At 39.4% G+C, this 7,384-nt stretch overlaps 1 protein-coding gene across 18 annotated transcripts in view; it reads left to right on the top strand.

The window, feature by feature from the left end:
* Nucleotides 1-2,136: 2,136 nt before the first annotated feature.
* The window catches only part of LOC134226237 (ryanodine receptor), a 160,702-nt gene continuing 155,454 nt past the window's right edge, over nucleotides 2,137-7,384 (top strand). For 17 of the 18 annotated variants that reach the window (XM_062706877.1, XM_062706875.1, XM_062706870.1 and 14 more), the window contains exon 1: nucleotides 2,137-2,368. The gene's annotated coding sequence lies outside the window, so the exon portion shown is untranslated. The remainder of the gene's footprint in view (nucleotides 2,369-7,384) is intronic. The other variant, XM_062706865.1, reaches the window with a different exon arrangement.

Below are 7,384 nucleotides of genomic sequence, written 5' to 3'. Positions count from 1 at the left end.
AATCACAAAAATATAAATCTATTCTCAGGCTTCTAATATTTTGCAGATTTGACAAATTTGATGAAGGGTAGGCAGGAAAAAATATTTATTGCGTGCGTAGATATCATAGAAAGGGGATCAAGTCTCCTCAAATTTTAAAACAGCATATGCCGTCCAATTCAATAACAAAAATCGTTCATGTATACAGACAGCGATTCGAAAATTCCGCTTATTTTAAATGAAAAATATTTTAAAAATCTGAGGGCACCTTTCTAATTTTGTCAAAGCAAGTTCTTTGAAAGGGATCAATTTCCCCCGAATATTTTAAATAATTTAAGAACTGTCATCAGTAAAGTTAAATACTATATTTCTTAGAGAGTTTGTGTGGAAATCTCGTATGTTTATTTATTTTTGGCTGTATTACATCGGAAATCAGAAAAGTGGATCAAGTCTCCCCAGTCTCTACGATCTGAACCAATTTTCAATTTATTGTCAAGAAAGCTATTTAGCGCTACTTTCGAAGAGTAATATTGTTACGAAGATCCCGAAATATTTTCCGCGCAGCATAGCATCAAATCTGCACGACATCGTTTGTTCAAGAATAACCTCATCCATCCCTACGAATGTTCATTAGGGTGGCTCAAAAAACACTTTTTCAAATTTGTTGATGGGCCGCCCTCTTATTCGGTTCAATTTGATGCCCTGATGCTCTGGACAAAATTTCAGCCAAATCGGTCAATGTTTGGGCGGTGCTAAACTCGTTAGAAATTTATATGAAAAAATGTATGCAGAAACATCCAAAAACATTGATTTGCAGTTGGACGGCACGATTTACGATGAAGAACCATGATACTCATTCAGTTCTTGTAAAATAAAATACAGAATGTTATGCTGAAAACCGCGAGAAGATTAGAGTTTTTTACGCAAAGATATTAGCATTTTACTGGAGTGTTGTAGGGGTGAATTTATTTCTTTTCAAGGGTAAAAGAAACGAAATTTGCTCAAACCCCACCGCAGAGAAATGCTAATAACTTAGCCGGGCAAACTCGAATCTTCTCGCGGTTTTCTGCATAACATTCTGTACTAAATTCTCCAAGATCTGAATGAGTATCATAGTTCATAGCAATTTACTGTTTTTTTATGTTTCTGCATATCTTTTTCCATATAAACTTCCAACTAGTTTAGCACTGGCCAAACGTTGACCGATTTGGCTGAAATTTTGTCCAGAGCATCAGGGCATCAAATTGAACCGAATAAGAGGGCGGCCCATCACAAAAATTGAACAAAGTTTTCCCCATACTAATTTGAGCCACCCTAATCTTCATGGTACCGTGTAGAAATTCTCCTACAGCCTTTCTCAAGCATCTCTAACAAGGCAATTCTTTTCTATTGAAGACAATACTGCCGTCACAATGACGATCAGCCAAAGACTTTATAATCTCATAATCAAATCAGTAGGAAATTTTGTGTCTAAAAGTGAAGCTATACTCTGCAAATATATAGATTTCAGACCCCCTTTCCTCTCTGTCACGCCTTTTAATATACCTAGTACATGTACTGTCACAACATTTTAACCCCTAAAATCTGTGATGTCATTATTAAACGACCCACAAAGAATTATTAAAGGCAGACATTATATGTTTACGCTTTATGCTACATGGCAAAAAAAACGTGCCTTCCACATTTATTCGCTTTTTCTTTGACGTTAATCAATTTACAAATTGGAATTTGACCGGGATTTCCTTAACACAAATTATAAATCAAAGGACATTCTGTCTGAACCCAATTGAATTCGAGTTCCATTACGAAAAAAGCATCGCAACTGCTAAGTAGTTTAATCATTTTTCAAAGTTATCCCATCGCCTAATGGCTATCAAGCGGGGTTCCATTAGCAAAACAGATGCAGTGAAAGTTCGGAAAGGTACAAAAGAAGCTGTGCAACACATCCGGGAAAATTCACTAAAACGTGACCGGCGGCGGCGGCTCCGGTCGCCGAAACAACAACGCGAACGGCGACCAGAAAGCAGAGATGCCGCGAGCGAAAATGAGTTTCATTTCTTTTGCCCGGGGTGGTGGCTAAGTGATATTTTTGAGCGGTGTTTCGCTTCGCAGCTCCGTGCTCTGGTCCTAAAATATCGACGTTCGCTCGTCAGTTGCTCGCCGTTGGACCAGTCGCGAACATCGCGGAACATCTTTCTCTCCTGCAGTTGCTGCAATTAACCGACCCTTGGATTACGGTTTCTTGCAGAGTCCAGTGCGCTTGCTGGAACGCGTTCCCTGGATCGTGGTATCCCGGCCGTATCCGTGTGTGAGCAGTGCGACAGTGATTTGTGGGCTTTTGGAAGGAATCTTGTGCTCAAGGACCACATTTTCCTCCATCCCGGATTAGGTAATCCGAAAATAGTGTGGCTAAACTCCGTATTTTACGCGTGATTAAGCTTGGAAAACAGTTTCGGAAGTCATTGCTGTAGGCATAGTCGCTAAGGAACCGCTGTGATGAAGAATCTTGCAGTTTTTGAAGATTTTCTCCTAATATTTCCATATCGAGAAGAAATTGTGTGCCTGGGAAGAAAATTTTCATCTTGAAAAATTTTCCCCTCAGGCTATGAAAAGCTGAATTCACACGAGATTCGTCAAGTGTACGAGTGCTAGGAAAAGCGACGCGCGCACCTTTCGACCCATGCGTACGACACGTGATGCGGGGCGAATGTGAGAGTGAACGGTTCAAAGTGTGCGTTCAATAGCCGGGAAAATTCAAAGTGTTGTGACCAAATCATACCGTCGGCAGTGGCAAAGCGCCCTCGTGTATATGAGCGGTATTATAAAAATATTCCCGATGACCTGGCAGCCAACCAGAGGATGAACGGCAGAATCGACTTGGAAACGATGGTGATGGTTTACATCTCGAAGTTGTGACACCGAACGAACGAGCACGGAAGAGTTCCTACTTACCGATGTTCCCACTTATAACTGGGTGGTATGGTGCGATTTTTCTTTGAACCGGGCGCAGTGACCAGTAGAATAAGTGAAAAGGTTGTCAGACAAAGGCAGTTAATTAGCTGAAGACGAAAGCGTTGAAAGCCGTTCAGATCAATGTTTAAAAATAAGAACGACTGATTCAGGAAAGAATTTTTGTGACCGAACGAATGACCCGCATGGCAGATAATAACGATAGATCCTCCGTGGTGTGCGTTATTGTGCGTGTGATGCAAAGTTGGGATATTAAAGGAATTCCACATTGGCAAAGCAAGGTTACTGCATTATATACATTTTTGGATTAACATGTCTAGTGGAGGCCACATGGAGCTTTTAGACAAATTACTTGAAGGTAAGTTATTGAGTGATATGAATATTTCCTACAAATTCATTATGATACTAAAGTTTCAGTAATAAAATGATTCACAGTATGGCTGAAGCTTGTCAATATGCAGTTCATAAGAGTGTTAAGCACACAGTTTTCTGTGGATTTTACCGAATTCTTAACAGCAGGACTGTTCGGTAATTCGGTTTTGATTTAACTTTTGATATTTCCTGACATCTGTTTAAAATTTACCAAGAAGTTCTGCTGTTGCGATACTGTTAAATATTAAACACGTGTCCACTCCAGTAAAAAGTTTCTCTCGACAGGTGTTGTCAATATGCATGCTCTTGAATCATTCATAAAATCAGTATTCTGCTTCAGATAGGTTCTTTGAGCTGTGCTTATATTGCTGAATATAATCCATATTCCACACATAAACGAATGTAATTTTTTTTGGAAAGCTATCTTTTCTAATAGGACTTTCGATTATGTTAGTTCGACCGACAATGTCTACAATTTTATTCAGTATACTTTTGAAATTGGTTTTCATCCGCAATTCAGGAAACTTTTTTGTGAAACTCTTCAGACTTCTCATCAAAGCATGAACTCTTTGGATCCTCATATCAGAAGATTGTACCACGTTTGGCATAAAGTCGTTTGTTACTTGAACTGTGTGAGTAATAAGCAAAATTTGTTAAGCCATTCAGTTACGTTTTTTTCCTCCATAAGGAAAATACACGATGATTGAAAGCGGGATTGTACGGCGTGACAAATTAAAAATAAAGAAGCTTCCGGTCCAAACGGGGACATTTCAAATGTTGACGCACCTACCAGCAAGATAAATCAGCATTATATTAATTTGACATTGGTGGCTTGTTTTTTATGTAACAATGTTAATATCAAGTCAGAAAACTTGACAATTTCTCCCTTTTATTAGGAAACGGATTCTAAATCAAGACAAAATTTTCAAAACGACTTATCTGCTTTTGTAAACAAAGATTCAAACGACGATTTGACGAATCTGATAGCTCTCTCACGCAAACTAATACCATCAATAGGTAGCTGAATGCTTCCGCTACCTGTTGATGGTGTTGGTTTGCGTGGGAGAGCTATCAGATTCGTCAAATCGTCGTTTGAATTTTTGTTTACAAAAGCAGATAAGTCGTTTTGAAAATTTTGTCTTGAAATAATATAATTTGATATTTCAGTTTGCCTTAAATATAGCCAATGCTTCCTCTGAAAGAAGGGATTATTACTTCCTTATCTTTATGTCGAGCAAATGCTTGAATTGAAAGAAGGAACCATATCATCTCTTGCCATCCACTGGGCAAATGTGCCCTTTTAAAGAAAAGAAATATCTTCTCTTGCCTAAAACCAAGCAAATGCCTGAATTGAGAGAAGGAACCATTTCCTCTTCTGCCTTCTGTCGGGCAATTGTGTTCCCTGAATGAAGGAACCATATCTTATCTTGCCATCTGCTGGGAGATGCATTCTTCGAAAGAAGAAATCATATCTTCCATTGCATTAAAGGAATGATATCCTCTTCTGCCGGGCAAATGCATTCTCTGAAAGGAAGAATCATATATTTCTTTGTCTTAAACCGAGCAAAAGCCTGAATTGAATAAAGGAACTATGTCATGTTTTAATTTCCCTTTCATCTAATCGAGCTAATGTTTGAATTGAAAGAAATGAAGGGATCATATCACCTCTTGCCTTAAACCGAGCAAATGCCTTGATTGAACAAATGAATCATCAACTCTCTTGTTTTCACCGAGAAAATGCACCCTTTGAAAGAAGGAATTATTGCTTCTTCTTCCATTAACTGAAAAATGCATGCATTGAGATAGGAACCATACATAATATCCCTTGTGTTATGGCGGGCAAATGCATTACTTGAAATTACTTGAAAAAAGGATCGTATCTTTGTCATATGCCGGGAAAATGCATCCTTACGAAAAAGAAGCATATTATTTTTAGACTTATGAACGACAAAGTATCCATTCTCTGAAAGATTCTCCTGCAAAAATAACTTAATTTGCTTTTTTATTGCCTTTTTCATTTAAAAAAAAACTCAAAGGTTCAGCCCAATCGGGTTGAACGCAAAGGTGACGTTGAACTACGTAGCTGTATGTAATGTACAGGTTTTCGACTATTCTGTGCAATGAGACCAAAGCAAGCGTTCTTCATGCCGAGCCTGAATCTGTTTTCGTTGTTTATCCCATGCTCCTGAGATTGAGTGAGCATAACTGGTGATGTATATAAGTTGGACCAACATTTGAAAATGAAGATAAAAATAAAATTTTCAAATAATCGAGGATGAACAACACTCTCAAGCGTTCACATATCCAAATTACTTACTTACTTGATGGGCTACAGCTCTTCGATGAACCTACGCCGAATGGAGTATCCTTCTCCACTGGATTTGATCCTGGGCCAATCTCTTCCAGTCGCCCTGAACATTGAGCGCCCTCTGGTCCTCTTCAACTGCAAAAAGCCATCGTGTACGCGGCCTTCCACGAAGCCTGCGGCCTCTTCCGGGTTCTCTGCAAAATATTATCTTCGCTTGACGTTCTTCCGGCATACGAACAACGTGACCAGCCCACCGTAGTCTGCCGTGTTGTACAAGCTTAATAATATCCAGCCCTTTATACACCTGGTACAATTCGTGATTCATGCGACGCCGCCAGATACCGTTCTCCTGTTTACCGCCGAGTATTGTCCGCAGCACCTTACGCTCAAACACTCCGAGAGCCTCCTTTAACGTCCATGTCTCATGGCCGTATAAAGCCACCGGAAGAATCAGAGTAGTATACAGCGCGAGTTTTGTTTTCGTTTGCAGACTACGGGACTTAAGCTGGTTACGAAGTCCGTAATAAGCCCTATTTGCAGCTGCAATACGCCTTTTCACCTCGCGAGTAACATGATTATCGCACGTCACTAATGTTCCAAGATATACACATTCTTCTACCACTTCAAATTTTTCACCATCCAGCACTATTTCGCTACAACCACCACTAATGAACCCACGTTGATTGCCAGCGACCATGTACTTCGTTTTGCTGGTATTGATCCAAATTACCAATTGATAAAAACTCGCTAGAGAGTAAGAATCGTTCGATAATTGTATCTCGATTCAAAGCATTGGTTACAATGCCAAACATCCGATTGAACTTCATTGTTGACATATAAATTGGTATTATTAGGCCTTTTCACGAGACGTTTAAAAACAGCTGATTTTATCGTCAATTGACACGGTCGTTCAGCGGTTGTAAACAAGTTCAGTCTCGGCAGTGTCACATGAAAAGGCCTATTACGTTTACATTTCTAGACCAACATTTGAAAAGGGTGTAACAGCCAAAATTTATTTCTTCTTATTCTTCGTCCGCATATATAGCTATATATGTGGACAAAGAATCAGAAGGAATGAATTTTGGCTGTCACGCCCTTTTAAAATGTTGGTCTAGATCTAAATGATAATCGATTACACAATTTGAAAAGCACAAGCCTGGCTGATAGTGTACAGCAGCAACCATCACCGACGCTATAGAGACTTACCACCAGTCGCTAAGTCAGTCTAAACCCCTGGTGGCTCATTACAGAAAAACCCATTGCGAAAGCTGGACTGTCAACGGCGTTATTGATAATAATTATTATTCCTTCACGTGAATTGCGTCGGACTTAGCGTTTACTCTGGCAGACACCTACGAATCAACAAAAACAAGCCAAAGACAGTTTACCAGAACGCATTCACTGCAGCAGCGAAGAAGATTCCGAGCCCCTCTACTGGCATCAACAGACGTAAGCAAGAAGCTACCGTCAAACGCCCCCAAGCTTTCCAAGGAAAACGCACGTTTAAGTTAGCATAAAAAAACTGCACCAGCTAAAAGCCCTGCAATGGCGGACATAAAAAACTTTCAATGAATAACTAAACAAAAGCTAATAAATTACTAAGTTGAAAAGCAGGCCAAGTTCTAGTTGGAATGTAGTGCTATGGAAGGAGAAGCTTGCGATGCACTTACGAGATTAATTGATTCACCGAAACCAAATGCTAAACTGTTAGCAAGTTTTTAATAGTAAATATTATCATACATAGATATTGGAACA

Source organism: Armigeres subalbatus, chromosome 3 (assembly GCF_024139115.2).
Source record: "Armigeres subalbatus isolate Guangzhou_Male chromosome 3, GZ_Asu_2, whole genome shotgun sequence".
In the NCBI taxonomy this organism is placed as follows: Eukaryota; Metazoa; Arthropoda; class Insecta; order Diptera; family Culicidae; genus Armigeres; species Armigeres subalbatus.
Note: the sequence above shows the minus strand (reverse complement) of the source record. Positions and strands in the feature narration are given on the sequence as shown.